Below are 18129 nucleotides of genomic sequence, written 5' to 3'. Positions count from 1 at the left end.
ACAGAATCCTTGAGACTGAGGCTTTCATCAACTTTTATTATTATGTTTAATACTGCTGTTGCATAGGAATGAGATCATTCTCATAAATTGCTTTCACTTTCTTTCTCTTCAATTTCCATGCATTCTTAAATTTTGTTACTCGTAATTGTTCAGTTCCTTGAAGAAAAAAAAAAAACATTTTAACACACTTAAGAAAAAACAAAACGAGTACGTGAGAATTTTATACTAGGGGCAAAGTGGGTTATAATTTCTTTTGTACACGAAAAGTTCTATATTGTGTTGCACTGAACAATTAGTTGTTATATACTTTCCTTTAATTCTTATTTTTTTTTGTGTTTAATTATTATACAGATATAATTTTGATAATTGGAATTATTTTAGTATATTTTAATTTTATTTTAAATGACTCTATTTTTATACTACGAAATGTTATAATTTCTCTTAAGTGCTGTTCTTAGCATTTAATCCAAAAGTCTTATTGTAAGTTTAAGACCAAGATATTTGTTTATTTTAGCTAATTGTGTTAATTTTAATCTTTAAAAAATCGCATGTTCTGATCGTTGTTATTTCTAAGCTATCTCCGCCATCCTGCTTAACTCGTTTGTACTTAGTAAATTTTTCTGTAATCTTTTCAAAGGTAGAAGGAAATATTTTTGCATTTTTGATATTATTAATAATCACATTCTCTGGGTTTAACGCAAGTATTTTTGTCACCCATAGTTCGTTGTGGGAGAAATTTCGATATACAGATGTAGTAAAGGAATGTGCAAATGTATTTCACAGAGGAGCTAAATTTACGACTTTAGATTACAAGCGAAATTTGTTGATCCGATTGATCCAATAAACAGTTCCTGCCAAAGCATTGGGAAAAGTTCAGGAACTAGTAGCTTAATTTTTAAATCAAAAAGTACTAAAAGTAGATGCTATATTATGTGTTCCAGGTTTCTTATTTATTACACGTAATACAAATGATATAATATCTTTAAAACACCTCTAATACTTAAGCAATGCACAATTTAAACAAAAGACTCTTCAATATGTTCAGCCGTCATAGACTATGGTGCAGATATGACGAAATGCTACTGTAAGATAAGAATTGCCTAACAAGACTATTCTCAGGGCTGAAGCGCATTGTATGAATATCCATCTTACAAGACCATTATGGTCTTGAGCAAAAGTGTACCCTATCCTGCAACTCAGTATGACTATTTGTACAACAATTTATAATTTCCAAAATATTCTGCATCGTCTATATGTTAAATCGTGTTCATATTGGTATGACAAAGAGGTATATCACATAGTTAAATAAATCCAGCTTGGTAAATAATAATAATAATAATAATAATAATAATAATAATAATAATAATAATAATAATAATAATAATAATAATAATAATAATAATAATAATAATAATAATAACATATTTTTTGGACTCGGACGATTTTATCTTCAACAAATCGTATTTTATCGTATTTGCCTATATCTCAAGAGCAGTGGAACTTTGGGAATTCTTGTTCCGGTTGGAACCATGGGTCCAGACCCTGCTAAAAGCAAGGAAAACCACTATAGCAGGGGGTAGAACGACTGGAATGCTTTGTGAAGTAACAACGCCAACAGTGGAATAGAAGGCTTTCATGGCACAGTTTAATAGATCTAAATATTTTGAATTGTTCTTAACAGTTAAACACATACAGTTATATCAGTGTATGAAGAACAATGTTAATCCCTAGAAACTAAACTTATTATCGGAAAGCTGAGTGCCATCAATATGTACTTTGATAGAGAACGGAGAGCAAATAATTTAAACATTTATTTATTGGGACGAGCTTGTCTCTTCACTGGCTCCTTTTCTCTGAGATTTAATTCGAGATGACAAAAAAAAAAAAAAAAAAAAAAAAAAAAAATAATAATAATAATAATAATAATAACTTAGACTTTTAAGTATGCAGCAAAAGAGAATGCTCGCCACTGGTTTTTCTCATCTGAGAGAACAAATTATGAATTGTGGGTTTGTTACAACGATTGCTTAACACTAGAAAAACACCCTTTGATCTACATTACAAAATACTAACTGCAAGATCTCTAATATTTCCTCACCTTGAATATCCTGATGTACTCTATCGGATTTAAACGAAGAATTAGCTTACCGTTAATAACGTATCCAAAATGCATGTGTACTGTTTACTTATAATCTCAAACTATCAAATCGTTTAACTCCGTACTACAGAAATCTGAGTGTTCTGAAACTTGCCGATAGACGATATTTACATAGACTGAGACCTTGTATTTTCACCAACCTTCATACCCATTTCAACGACTGCAACCATTAAATGGTATCACGATCACAAACTCTGCTCCTACGTTTGTCGAAATGTTAGTCTAATGCGCTTTTTGTGTACACTTATCCACTATCCGTGCCTAAAATGATCTTCCAGTCAACACACGGCAATCCCACCCAATCCATTTCTTTAAGAAGTCGATTGAGCAGACCCTTCATGAGTTACTCTAGGCTTACTGATATCTGACAAAAGTGCTGATTTTTATATACGGTAGTATGATTGAGAATGTAACTTTTGTTTGTTGCATTAAATTCATTTGTTATAGGTACTGGACTACGTACAACAATGTTAAATCTGTATATGTAGATCCGAGTCATTTTAATTATTGTTCTATATATACTTGTAATATTATATTCTGATCTTTGCATAGTTAAATGGAAGACAAATGATAGTTAGCCTTACCTTGGTTATGTAAGATCAGACTAAATAAAATATAATAAGCTTAAGAATGATCATTTTGCAATTTTGCATCAAGTACTAGAGCTACAGTAAAATAAGCCAGACAAAGGGATCCGGAGATGCAATAGAAGTAACCAAATAAAATTAAGGCGTGATTAAACAAGGCGTTATCAAACGTTTGAAAGAAAATGTAATATATAATTTTTAAGGGTGTTTTGTAGCTTTGAAGAAGGATATGCTCTTCGTCACGAGTTTCGAAGTTTTTAACAAGCCAAGTGCGGCAGAATAATTAAAAGATGCTTCAATTGTATATAAATTGATTGTACGAATACATACAATTGTATATAAATTAATTGTACGAATACATACAATTGTATACAAATTGATTGTACGAATGTAACGAAGAGCATTTATCAATGTTTTAAGATCTCCCTTAGCCTAAAGTGCATAATCGTGAGACTGAAACTGAAAGATTATTTTTGAATGTTTAAAGATACGAAAAATATTACACAATATGACAATATGACGAATATTATTTGATAAGGGTAAATTATATTTTATTAACTAATGATCTGAATATTTTGTAAAATTGTCCATATTTTACTCGGAAATAAAACTCAATTCCCAGTCTGGTGCTGTTAGGTTGTTCATTTTTTAGAACAATCAAGGAAGATTCGTAGCAAATTAAAACTATGTCCAGATAAAGCATTCCTTTTTAATAGGAAATATAACTTTTGTAGCAATGTATCGACTCAATAACAAACACTACCTACTTAGAGACATGAGGACAATCTTGTAATGGAAGTTTCAATTTAAAAAAAAAATATTGAACATATAGGTGTTGCTGTACAAGTATAAAAAGAAGTTCATATTTTAGAATTTGATATTAAAAGTTGTAAATATAATTTTATATCAAATTGGGACAACCTAGCTTAATTATTGGACAAAACGTGACTATATTTGTATCTGTGCGACATTTATGGCCTGAGCTGTAGTTTTTGTGAATGTGACAAAATTACTTTCGTGAAATCCAAATTTTGTTAGAGCGACTAAAATCAAAAAATGCAAAATATTTTCTTATTTCTTTGGTATTGAAACAGTCTAGACTTAACTTACAGTTAAAGTTCATTATATAACAGAAAATATATGATTTTTTTTTATCTTTTCGTGGCTAAGCGGATAGTATACACGTCTTTGCTCTGTGGTAGAAACGGGTTCGATTCCCGGCGAGAGCTTACGGGGTTCTAATTTCACGTAAATATGTAGGTCCATACCTCAGCCTTATTGCGGAAAGGGATTATTAACTCAAAATCAAATATAATCGTTCCTTTTTATTTTTTTTGCATAGAATTCAGCTTTCGTATATAAAAATTGAAAACAATCAAGAAAATGGAACATTTCGAGGGATATATTGCAAAATTTAGCTCCATTACTACCCTCATGTATTTAATAATAACAAGTGAATAAACCAGCTAAAAGCTTATGTTATTGAAAATTGAACGAGATATAATTGAAAACCTTGTGGCAATTACATCTTGAGCTATTGGTATTTGAAGAGATCCCAGAAAAAAATTACGTGTATAAAAGATCTATTCAAGATGGCGAACATTGCTCAACAATGACCATGATTTAGAACACGTGATGTAGTTGTTTTCAACCACAAAAGTTAGTATAAAAAGCTTCTGAACCTCAGACTTACAACAGAACTCTCCTAGCTACTACATTAACTGAATTTCAAATTTTATATTGGTATTGGACATACGATAATTAATTTGTATACTTCATCACTATATTTCCCTAACACTGTGCGCAGTACCTTGCATATATAATTAAATTAAATTCCATTATTGTTATTGTGAAGGGACTTAAAATTTTCACCACAATGAAATTAAGAGTTCAATATATTCAAATTGAAAATGAATGCTTAAATATATCTAATAGAATTTACGTATATTAATATTCACATAATTTTGTTTTTGTTGATTTCAAAAATAAACCATACGCGTAATTATCTATTTCAGTATTTAATTATTTTAAATCTTAACGATAGTTCATATTTAATCAATTTTAATAACACATTCACGCACAGCAATCTTAATTCTTAAAAGTATCACTCACAAAGGCCTTGCAATATGTTGTCATTCTCGTTATCTCCGTGGCATTTCATGACATGTTCAACTTCTAATCAAACGAAATAGGTTTTAGTTCTGCGCCGATGAAACCGGAGTGTCATTGCTCATGTTTGCAACCGTAACATTTGTCTTCTCGCAACGAATTTGCATCTTAATGGTATTCGTTCCTTCATTGACTTAGAGCCCGCTTTCTGTGTTCAATCTTTAACCCTTGTTTAACAGGGGTACGGAATCCGTTCCACGTTAAAATATAATTTTATTTTTTTATATTCGTCTCTTGGCTTATTGCCTGGGAATCCAGAAACTACTGGAATTTACACAAGTTCTGTTGCTTGCATGTACATAAAAATATAGTAAAAGAAGCAGCCTTTGCAGAACATTCGGAAAAGTATCCCGAAGAAAGATGCTGTTCAAGTGTTCTCTGTTACCAAACATGATTGTTGTTTTTTGCAGCAAAGCTGAGTCATTATGGGCGACACAAAACACAGTCTAGTGTTACCTGCTATTAATACGCACGGGCATACGGGCGTCTCACTGCAGACATGTTTACATGGACTATATCCCGAACAAACTACTTACATGTTTTCCGCAATAATGCATCATCTAACACGGTTTGACATTCGATTGACATTATATGCTAAACACAGGACGAATGTCTACAAAAGCAACACAAGTTTCTGGTGTTAAAACTACAAATGAATTTCAATGTGTTTTAAATGAGTTGTTCTAAAAAGAGGTTTGGTTTGCTCTTTGTGCATTTGGTAGAGCTAGAATTCACATGAAGCATAACTAAAGATGAGTTCATGACTGGAAATTTGTTTTGAGAAGAGAATCCACATGACTGTGCTATTAAAGTCACAGCAAGAAAAAAGTTTCTGAAGAAAGATAAAACATTACAATATTGCTGCTCTGTAACGTAGGTTCAGAAGTGTTTATTAATCGAAATGAAAGCAGCACAGCAAACGCTTCAGAGCAATACCCATGACATGGCAACATGAAAATATGTTTGCAATGTCAGTTCGTTTCTTATTTTGCTCCGAGTTATAGTTTTGTTTGTATCACTTCCGTTCAGTCCCCTTTCCCTAATTAACATGTACTTTTTCATTATGATGGCTGATTGTAAGCATGAAGAATGTATCTAAGAAACACACTCTAATGTAAAAATACCAAGTCAGATGACATTATCGGCTAAAAAAAAACTAGGATATGTCGTCGTGGCGTGTGGAATACTAGTCCTTGTTGCTAACAAACATGAAGAAACTGGAATTAAGCAAGACAAATTGAGAGATGGCCTTTGCAGCATCTGTTTCCTGACTCTGGTATCTGTTAGTTTGACCATCAAATGCGCTTCTATTGATAAACAGATTAGAATCATACATACAATTAAATTAGCACTGTAATATTGTTTTTAGATCGTAGAAAATATAAATACCAGGCCTTCTTGGAGAAATGTTGTAATTGATGTTTCTGACAAGGAAAGAACATGAACAAGTTATCCGGACATCCTTATCAAACCTAGTTCATTCTATAATCATAGCAAAAATATGTTCATGGATAAAAAATTAGATGCCATGGAAAACGGAGTAAGTTCCTGGGGCCCACTAACCCTGATAGTATAAAGAAAATCGTAGGCTCGCAGTGAAATAGCTATTGAATCAACACTGTTAATTGAAATTTCATGGTTTATAGTTCATTCTTCTTTCCAGAGCTTTCCAGAGGTACTATGTATTTGGGCCCGTAATGCACTTCAATAGGAAAAAAATGGAAGAATGTCGGGAAACTTCCCTCCAGAAATCCCTACCATGAATTTTGAACCCTCTCGAGTAGTTCCGGTTAAAAACACAGAATCCAAATGTATCTCTAAAAACACTACGGGGATTAGAAAATGAGTGTACCAAGTTTTGTATTGATAGACGGAACAGATGTGAAGGAAAAGCTTGTATACCAATACACATTTTTTCCTCATATCTGTTCCGTCTATCAATACAAAACTCGGTGCACTCATTTTTTAATCCCTGTAGTAATTGTAGAGATACATTTGCATTGTGTGATTTTACCCGGGATCACTCCAGAGGGATCCAAAATTAATGGGAGGGATTTCTGGAGGAAATTTTCCCGACATTCTTCCAATTTTAACTGTTCAAGTATATTATAGACCCCAATGCATAACACCTCTGGAAAGGCGTTTAATGCTGAAGAAACTGAACTATAGACCAAGATTTTCCAATGAACAGTGTTGATAAATAGCTTTTTCACTGAGAGTCTACTTTTTCTTTATACTAACAGGGTTAATGGGCCCCAAGGACTTTCTCCCTTGTCCATGGCACTTATTTTTTATTTATTTTTATTTCTTTAAATAATCATATCTCTGTTATGTTTATAGAATGGACTAGGTTTGATTCTAATGTCCGAGTGACATATTCATGTTCATTCCTTGTGAGTTTAGTCTGCTTTAATCTTAAGCTGAGCTGCTTAATCATACCCAGTATTCGTCTTATTCTCATAAAATGTTGTGAAAGATGTTTCCAAATAAACTGATTTGAATGTGCTAGCTACTAGCAATGTGCCAATCAATGTATTAGTAAACTCTTGAAGTGCATGTTTGAAATCTACTATATTACTTCAAGAGAAATTTAACATTATGAACGAGTTTTTAACAAAATACCAGTGTGTATAATTAAAAGATACCCACTAATGTACAGTATTTTATCGCCTTCTTACAATATTATACAATTTGTTCATTTGTATTTCTTTGTTAATGAATGGTGACTTGTATTTTCTGTATTGGTACTATAGCCAGTACTTGTTACTGTCGAGCAAGCGGTACCAAAACTTCACTGTTAAATGCATAAAACACGACGTATATAGCTACATCAAAATATGAAAGTATATTAAAGCAGATATTCACAATTGTTTTAGTTATTTGAGAGCTTAAACAGCATGTAGTTTATATTGATTGAATCATAATGGGAAATATTTGATACTAATTAGAGAAGAAAATTGTAGAAAACAATTAACAACTAAAATGAAGTAAGCAAACACTAATAGCATAATGTTCTATGATTTTTATTACAAATATTTCAACAAAAAATTAAAGACGAAAACAAATGTTAGAGTGAAAGCGAAATTTTAAATTCTTCAGGGAATAATTGATAAAATCATTTCCGAATTAAAATCTTTCAAACAAGACTGCAATGCCTACAGGTAGTAGCGTTAAATTATATAACATATATTACGCTCGAAGCGCTGAAGCATTAATTTTGATATCTCTTCTTTAGCTAAATTTCATTACAATAAAATCCTTGTTCCACCTAAATGTCAGTGCTTAGTGATTTATACCTTATAGCTCGAGGCTAAGCTTTATACATAGAACTATATATAAACTTGAATATTTGCTGATGCTATATATATTTACTGAAACAAATGTTACCTAACTGATAATAATACATACAGTTCCTTACTAGCTAAACAAAGGATTTTGCGCTATAAGATACTAGTATTAGTATTCTTTGTCCCTAGTCCTCCTGAACAACCTCTCTCGGATTCACTTTTCTACCTCCCATGTAAGTTACAATCTCACCAGAAGCACATAGAATGTGATAATATCTTGTCCTTGTTTCGCAGCCCCAGGAGCACAGCATATCATACTGTCGATGACATTGGGTTCGCTGTATGGATATATTATTTAGAGGCTCGAGGCGATTGATGAGGGAAAAAAAAGGTCACGTCGAGATTCAGACCGTTCCATATACCCTCTTTCTCCCCAGCAACACATGCAACGACTGCGTAAGTATTGGTGTTGGTAGTAATACCGGGGACGTGATGAAGAGCTGTGATAACGAATTTTCCGTAGAACCATTGGCCCATGTCATTTCATCACCTTCAGTAATGTGATCTCTATCTTATTAGCTACTAATCGATGACCGTTGGTCCTTCCCTCGTGTAGCGAATGGAGAAAATAAAGTTTCCTGTTAACAGACCCTACAAAACCCTATGCAACGCTACATAAAATGCTTTAACTTTTGTTACCAAGCAAGAGAATGTTGCAGCATAAGAGTGCAATTTTATTGCGTTCATAATGTAAGAGATCTGAGAATATTGGTTATTAATTTTAAATTCCGTTTATTTTAGAAGCTGAATAATGTATTCTATCCTATGATTTTTTTTTAAAAAAATATATATAATCATAATGAGAGTACGTATATATCCTACGCGATCGATGAAACTTCGATCATAGAAAAACTTAGTGTGACGGTGGAGTGTGAGAAATAGTAGGCATTCAATACCTTTGTCTCTCGAATTATTGGTCATTAAAGTTGGATTTTGTGTTTGTGAAATGATATTAAATTCTGCATAGTATTGACGAAACTCATTCGATCATAGCCTAATTTAGTATGGTGGTAGCCCGTGATGAGATTAGTATAAATGTGACATATTGATCTACAAACATTTAGTTCCTAAGTTACTAGCCATAAATTTGAGACACAACTAATCAGAGAAATTAAGGAACTTCACTAAAACATGATTGATGGAATAATTAGAAATTGACCAAATTTAGTATGATAATAGCCATTTGCAAATTTACTAAGCGTACGGAACATTATAGTGTAGAGATATTTGTTTCATAGCTTATTGACTATCCAAATTGGACTTATTTTTTAGTCAAAACTTTAGCTTTGATGGCTAGAAACTTGGGAATCACAACCTTGCACACCATTATATGCCCATTAATTTAATCAAGGTCTATCACTGTTCTAGATATGATCCAATAGAAATCTTCGGACCCTGAGTTATTAGGCATCAAAGCTGAGGTATGGGCTTTGTCGCAAGGAAATAGAAGAATTAATAAGTAAGTACAAATTTAAATTGAGTAATTGCTATTTAGATAAGATTGATGAGCACATCTGATTATCACCAATTTTACATTGTAGATCTTGGCAAGCATAGCTCATATGAAATATTTTGGTGTCCAGATATTGGGATTCCGAGTTATTATTGTAAATCAAATTTAAGGTGTGAACTTACTGGAGTCAAAACTTCAAATTTGATAGGGGGGCGCGGCTGCTCAGTGGTAGAGCGTTCACCTCTGGCGCTTGGGGTCCCGGGTTCGATCCCAGCCCCCGCCAAGTGAACTTTGTGGTGGACAAACACTGTGCTCGTGGGTTTTCTCGGGGTTCTCCCGTTTCCTCCCACTTACTTCATTCCACCATTTCACTCATCTCTCATCATCACCGTCTCCTTTAGCCTAACCGGCATAACCGTGGGACGTAAAACTCAAAGATTTCATTTCATTTCCAAATTTGATAGCCAATAAGAAGTTTCGATAGCCTGCATATCGTAATATATCATATTCCTATTATGTTAAGGTCTAACAACGTTTCAATTTAGTTCAAGTTGAACTTTTGTTGCTTGAGTTTGGGATTTAGACTTAAGAAACCTGTTTAAGTACATAAATCCAATGTGTACTGAAAACAATTATTATTTACAAGAATCAACGGTGCAAGATTTTTTTCGCTATAAGGAAACTTATTCGTATTGAGTTTCTAAAGTTAGTGCAAATCGCAGAAAGGAATTAAATAATGTTAGGTTTACGAAATTAATAGCAGGTTCTCATGCATGAAGAACAAATCCAATGTTTTAATATTTCAAAGTACAAAGAACATGTTTTCATGAAAGAACTAACATGCTTGGAATATACGCCCTATTATGAACATGCCCATTCTTTTGATATGTTAATACGTTATACGGAATAACAAATTAATGCACTCCTACTGTCAAGTACGTTCTACGTTAAATAATCATGAGATAAATATTCTCAATTGTTATAGTAAAATAAATGTTAGGACAGGAACCAGATACAATGGATCGGTAATTGCCTTTTCCTTTATTTTATTATTCTCCTGCTGCATCTTCTGTTTGAAAAGCTTTAAAGGTATTAGATTATAGTTTATCGTCCACTTTAGCAGCGAGAACACACGAAACTTGAACCAATATTTTACGTAAAAAGACGTAAGTTCCCACTGTGCCTTCCGAAGAAAAAGAGTACATGCTACACATATAACCACAAAAAGTTCAAAGATATCTTTAAGAAATGCCTTATAATTGAAATTCATTTCATAATCAAGAGGTGGAGCAAACAGATAGCTGCAAGTATGTTTCTTGCAGTCAAAACATTGAACTAAATGAAGCAATGCGGACAAACATAATAGTAAAATTATCTCAATTTTAAACATTGGAACAGCTTTTCGACTCTCGTTCATTAAAAACATGGTATCATTTTTTTCTTCCGGAAAGGAATGTTGAATTTTAAGCTTTGTTAACATATGGATCTGTGTTTGAAAGTTTCATTCTCACTTCCTAATTCTTCAACAAATACAAGTTTAATGGATATATAAAGGGAACCAAGAAAGTTTTGTCGCTTTTTCACTCACCACTTTCGAACATCGATATCTCACCTAAGACGTACCTGAAAGATAAAAAATAGCACATTAACATTGACGACCTTCTGCCAACGTTCTGGAAGGCCACGGATTCCATCTCGATAGAACTTGGTGGGTCATTAAATGAAGAAGGTATGAAGTAAATTTTGCAGCTCTGCTAGGGATTTGAACTTGCCTCCTCTAAGGTGATTGTCCAATGAATGAAACAGGTGATAATCGGATGGTACAATATTCAGGGAGTATGGCAGATGCAATAGTATTTCCCATCCAAGGAGTACAATGATGTCCCGGGTCTTCCTATCCATGTGAGGGTTTGCGTTGTCCTATAACAGGAAGTCCCTTTTGCGATTAAGAAGTGTGGGGCTCATCTATCTAACTTGTAGTGCTTCCCAAATTGATGGAGGTGCTTCCGAATAGTTTCTCCACTCACACTGAACTGTAGTCCCAGTTCCTCACATGTCCGGCCAGTGTTCGCCTCAATTGCTGCATGAAGCTCTTCATTTTGAACATACGTATGTTGGTATTCCGGCACGTGGTATGTCTTCGAGTGTTTCGTCACCGTTCTTCAACTTGTTAAACAACTGCTGCACTGTCCGCGTTGGCAAGACGTCCAAACCAAAGCCTCAACATATCTTTTGCCCCGCTGCAGCGGCATTTGACCCCAGTTTAAACTCGTACAGTACAGTATATGCGCTCTTATGAGGCTCTGTGGATATCTCATGTTCACTCTATCCTTACGAAAATTAAGAGTGAAACTGAACTTTCAATTCAACTCACGATCGTGGTGGCTCAGTGGTAGAGCATGTGCTTGGGGTCACCTCTTGTGCTTGGGGTCCCGGGTTTGATCCCAGCCTCCGCCAAGTAAACTGTGTGGTGGACCAACACCGTGTGCGTGGGTTTCCTCGGGGTTCTCCCCTTTCCTCCCACTTTCTTCATTCCACCATTTAATTCATTACTCATCATCACCGTCTCCTTTATCCTAACCGGCATAACTGTGAGACGTAAAACTCGAAGATTTCATTTCATTTTTTCAACAAACGGTGTGAGGACCAATTGGACAGAGATCTTTACAAAAAGTGATCAAACTTTCTTGGTTATGTTTATACTTATTAGGGATCACTCAAAGGATTTACGCTACATTTCATTAAATTTGGAGAAGTTTTACTTAAGTTTTCGTACAGTATATATATACAGAGAGAGAGAGAGAGAGATTGACAAAAAGAAACATGAACGAATATTGTGTTGTTAGCTTCTTGGTCAAGTAGCTGATGCACATGTTTCGAGGCTAACCGACGATCAGTGATTCTTCTATCTGATGCAAGCAATACCGTAGTACTATTTTATAAAGAAAAAACATGTCCCGATTCATATACTCTTAGAACTGAATAGGAATATTAAACCAAAATCAATGAACCAATCACGCTGAATAGACACTGAAAGCTTATTTTCATTGCTTTCAATTTAATTAAATTTCAATTGATATTTGGTTTAATTGAATCTATTGACAGTTCTCATCTTTGAATATAGTAAAAAGGATTCGTTTTTTATATAATTATCAATTTGTTCAAGACATATGTTAAGTATTGAGATCATCATACACTGGGTGTATTTTTCTGTAATAAAGAATATGTTAATCAATTAGAATTTAGTGATTTACTCTCTTTGCTAAGAGAGAAGTTATAAAGGACAAATGTAGAGTTCAAAGTAGTATCAAAACCACTGTGGCATGTACACTCATGTCCAAAATTATTGTCACATGTCTATAAATATGTTGTTGTAGGAGTATAATTTGATAGTATTTCTAATAATGTTAGTATATCTATAATCGGCAAAGACATGTATGTGGCAAATTTCATGTCAGAAGAGCAGGAAATATGAACAATAAAACGAAAATAAAACTTTATTATTAATTTAACAACATTTTGTTTTACTCGGTTTAATTTTCGTATTTATAATTCTTTTCCTACAAAATTTACTACAAATATACATTTGTCGGTTATACACATAGTATTAGTATGAAAAGTACCCTACAAAGTAAATATCAAATTATATTCTTACAAGAAAACAGGTATTCATATGCGACAATCACTTTGGACATGAGTGTACATCACATGTTTTTTTCGCCAGAAGTCGAACTCAATGTTTTGTACATCAAAGGTGTGCGCAGTAGCCCCCCAGACTATATCTGAGGGCAAAATTAGAGTGAAGAATCATTGAATATTACAAAGAAATTATACTACTTAATTTGTCAACAGATTTTATTTATGACAAGATGAACGTTCAACAGACCAAATATTTGTAGAAGCATTTTATCTGCCAGAAATATGTACGTTATTTTTAGTTTGTGAAAGATGCAGTAAATATCTAATTTTAAACTTACATATTTTGAATTTCTTATTTACATGAGTGATTTTTATAAGTTTGCATGTACAATCAAATCTTACTAGTAAAATTAATATGTTAAATTATAACTAATTATAATTTATACATTCACATAAGCTTTATCTACATACTAGAATAGAGAATAATCCAGGTCAAAGACAGAGAGACAAGGTAATCCTATATGACAATTCTGGTCACTTGAATATGTGCATACACGTGTACCTAGTCACACATCATGGTTAATGTGGGTTTGTGGTTTCAATCCTGTATGCATAACAAGATCTCTACCCTTCCCCCTCTACCCTTGGAAGCTTACCAAAATGAAGAGTGGAGTGTGGTACCAGATAAAGTGACTGATCCACTTCAACGAATGAAGGGGCCGAAATGTCTAAATCTATCAACACTGATGAAGCTGTACCATCAATGTAATGAGAAATACAGATTTATGTGGCAGCACACGTTTACACACAAATATTCACATTCAAACAGAACACCTACCCAATTATCAGAGGCATTTTGAACATATGTTTGCTCAGACGATATGGAGAAGTGTTGGTGAATTCCTTGCAATCATGACTATTGCGCAGAATGTCAAGACTTAAAGAGGTTATTAGTTCTAGAGATATACAAAAATGAAAATGAATTTAATGACAAGAAATAATCTCCAACATCACAATCTAAAATCTAATATTTTATTCGTTTGAGCTAAAACAAATTATCTGTTCCTTTTTGTTATGTATTAAACATATTTCTTTGATATATTATTATTAAAACTGATGTTATATAACATTGTTGTTTTTAAGATAATAAATATTTAATTAATCCTAACTTCTCAAATACTGATTCTTCTGTTGGTTTCGGAATTATGTAGCAGTCAGTTAGCTCATTACATCCCTGTTGTATAGTCTAATTAAAACGGTATAGTGATAAGTAAAAGGTCGCTATCTATCAGTAATAAATTTTCCTTACAACAATTGTAATGAACATCCATTTATAAAGGGACGAATAATGATAGCTTAGATCAAAGTATTTATTCTTTACGTGCCATTAGGACAAGTTCTAACCTGAGATCTAAAGTACTTGATTACGTATTTTCCAGTATTATGGTAGTCGGGTGAGAATTTAATACACATTTGTCTGTTACCAGAAAAAACAGGAAAAAATAAAGATTGTTTGATGGTGAATGAAACAAATTATCAAAGTGAAGTTAGCCGAAAGAAGATTATATTATTATGGCCAAATTTTTTAGTAGCAAGGAACAATGATAAAATATTGTGTGTTATTACTGTAGCAACATACAAATGCCATTAGAAATGCACTAATATTATTTATTTAGATTTTTGAAATAATTAAAGTTTAGTGCGAAACCCCGTACCTTTTATTTTATTAAAGGAGTTATCTATGTAAGTCCTTCCATATACTTATTTTCTTTCCCTTCCATCACCACCTCCTATATCATTCTTTTCTGCTCCTTGGATTAATGTTTCTCTGATTTCCGTTTAACTAATTTAATCGAATTTCCTCCGCATCCATATTTAACTGTTGGTCATATAATATTGTTTTCTTCTAGTATTCGTTTCTGTATTGTAGAGTAGAATAAATCATTATAAATATTTTTTTCTTTTCGCTTTACTGTTTATTCAAATATCAACAAAACATATTTTCCTTTTATAAATACTGTCTCACATTTCTGTTATTGCTTTGACTTCAAATTTTCATTAATAGTGCAAGGTTGGATCGTAAGTCTTACAAGATCCTGCTACACAAAATATCTGCATTTATTACAGTAGAATGAAACCAGGTTAACATTTAAAGTATTGCTCCTTGCTCTGGACTGTCTGCAGTTACCTTTCTGCCAGCTTCTCTACTCCATGTCAATACCAATCTTATCCTTAAGAGCAAAAGAGTCAATCACTGCTGTTTTCAACTTCTGTTTTCGTGGCATCGATGCTTTCGAATTGCTCCAACTTTTTTTTTGTGCTATTTGATTCAATTGCAGCAGTATGCGCATTCGGTTCACCAATACAGAATACCTTTTGGTGTAATGCAGTATACATTCGCTTCGAGTCAGAATAAAGGCCAATATTAATGGTAATACTGTTAGGAAAAAATCGATATTCCGCCAGACAAGAGCATGGTTTTACGTTCGAAACGACTCTGTTTGATAACCAGTTCTGGAAGTTGGCCCTTGCTCAACTATTGTTTTCTCAAGTTTGGATTTCAGGAAAACATGCACTTCTCATCGCATATGATAATGCACTTCAGGAAACACAGATCATGAGGATTTTGCAGCAGTTGCAGGAGCAGATCTTGCAGCGCGCACACTCTTCTCTCGGCCTGAGTTAAGGTTAATTCATGTGGCACAATGCGGCAGTTCCTGCTCATTTTTCTGAAATTGTGAAGGTAACACATTACAATGGACCGGGACATCGCGAGTTGGTTTCACAATTGTCATGTGCTTGTGGATTATTTTTTCTCAATGGCGTGTTGTATGACCTTAGAATTTGTAATTCTAGGGGGTCGGACCTTGGCTGATCCTAGACGTTCTTACAATCTACACCAAATTTGTGGAACCAAGAGTTGAATTGCTGAGACTTACTCACTTTTCTCTTTCACATGACAAATGTTTTGGGTTGCTGCAGCAAAGCCATGATCGAGTTGGAATTCGTAGAGTAACAGGTCACTATCAGGCATTGAACAGTAATGGTCACTGTCAATAAAAACTGACTGAATATACTGAAGGAGTGATTGCCTTTGCAATAAGTAATTCATTTGATAATCAGATATTTACTTATGGTCGATCACATCGTATGCACTCACCTGCTGTTTGTGTGTGGAAGTATTGCAACACTTGTGACTAACTTTAATACCGAGGCAACAGTAACTGGTTTTCTGTTCTCTTTTTCATGTAACTACCATGTAGACGAAACACCATATTAGAATGTAAATGTCTAACTACTGTACTTGTAATATACTATAAATATAGAGTGTTATCTAATATACAAACTACTGTAGGATCTATAAGCACATAATCAATAAAGTAAAATGTTTTATCAGAAAATCATGAAAATATGCAATATAGAAAGATTACATTCAAATTATCAACAACAGTTTTGTTTTATTATATACTACGATGTATTTGTTTATCCTTTTGAAAGCTCTCTAATTGAGGAACAGTGAATGTTTTCCATGAAGCCTGTACTCATAGTATACATGTGGGGTGGGTATTATTGGCCTAATTTAATCTCAAGATGCCGGGCATAACATCTTGTATAGTAACAAAACAAAATTTTCCTTCAAAAATTATTCGTTTGTTTCAATTCTTATAACAATTTTTAACGTTATATTGATATCAAACCGCATCGTTCATGTAGTATTTTATGTAATTCTTACAGAACAATCCCCTCCGAAAACATATACAATGTTAACTGTAACGATAAATAGTGCATTTATATGTACAAACAAAATTTATGAATTCATAATTTATAAAGTTATTTTGTAGTTGTGGTTAGTTAATTGGAATATATATCCATATACCAGTTTCAAAATATTTATTATTATAAATCTCATTAAAGTGACTGAATAATTGAACGAAAAATGTTCTTAATCTAAACTATGTGTATCTTTAATAAATTTCTATTTTTCTCCTTTATTTTTTATCTATTGAGTGATTCCACTTTAATTTAGCATAGATATTTGCCTGTTTTAAACAGTAAGATAAATCTTGAAAATATATGTATTTAACTATTGGGAAAACATTTAGTTGCCAAATATAGCCTTGAAAATTTTAATTTTCCATACGCAAATTGAACCTGTGCTGAATAGGAATATATCTATAATTTTTGTGTTATCTATTAAAATTATCTAATTTTTACACTTACTAATAGTCACTAGGACATCCAGAGCAAATCCTGTTCATTTCTTGTTATAAAAATGACAATTAACTATATGAACATCAATCAGTCACTTTTGATCTTCTGCTTCTGAACATTGCAACATCAAGAATGACGTGGTGACTGGAAGGACATTTATACCCAAGATTTTTTACCGGCTTATTGAAATTATTGAAATTTCAGAGTTGTATAATACAGGGTAGGCCGGAATCAATTAGACAGTGTTTGATCATTAATGATCAATCAATCCAATAACATACGGAAAAATGCGGATAGGAAAGCTACTTACAGTTGGAAAGGGAATATGTCATCCCAGAACGTCATAGGCAAAAAAAAAAAAAAAAAAACTTTCAAGAAGTATAGGTATCCTCATATTGCGTCATTTGACAAATATGGGGCATAAATTGATTTGTTAGCACGTTTAATATTCAGTTTTCCACACTCCATTAATACTCGAGCGGTAACTAAACTTTCCTCTAGCCATATTCCTTTGCATACAGAAATGATGGAACTTCTAGAGACAATCTTAATAAATTTCTGATT

The sequence above is a fragment of the Thermobia domestica genome, chromosome 8 (genome assembly GCF_964235325.1).
Source record: "Thermobia domestica chromosome 8, izTheDome1.hap1.1, whole genome shotgun sequence".
Classification (NCBI taxonomy): domain Eukaryota; kingdom Metazoa; phylum Arthropoda; class Insecta; order Zygentoma; family Lepismatidae; genus Thermobia; species Thermobia domestica.
The sequence above is the reverse complement of the archived record's forward strand: the minus strand, read 5'-3'. Positions refer to the sequence as shown.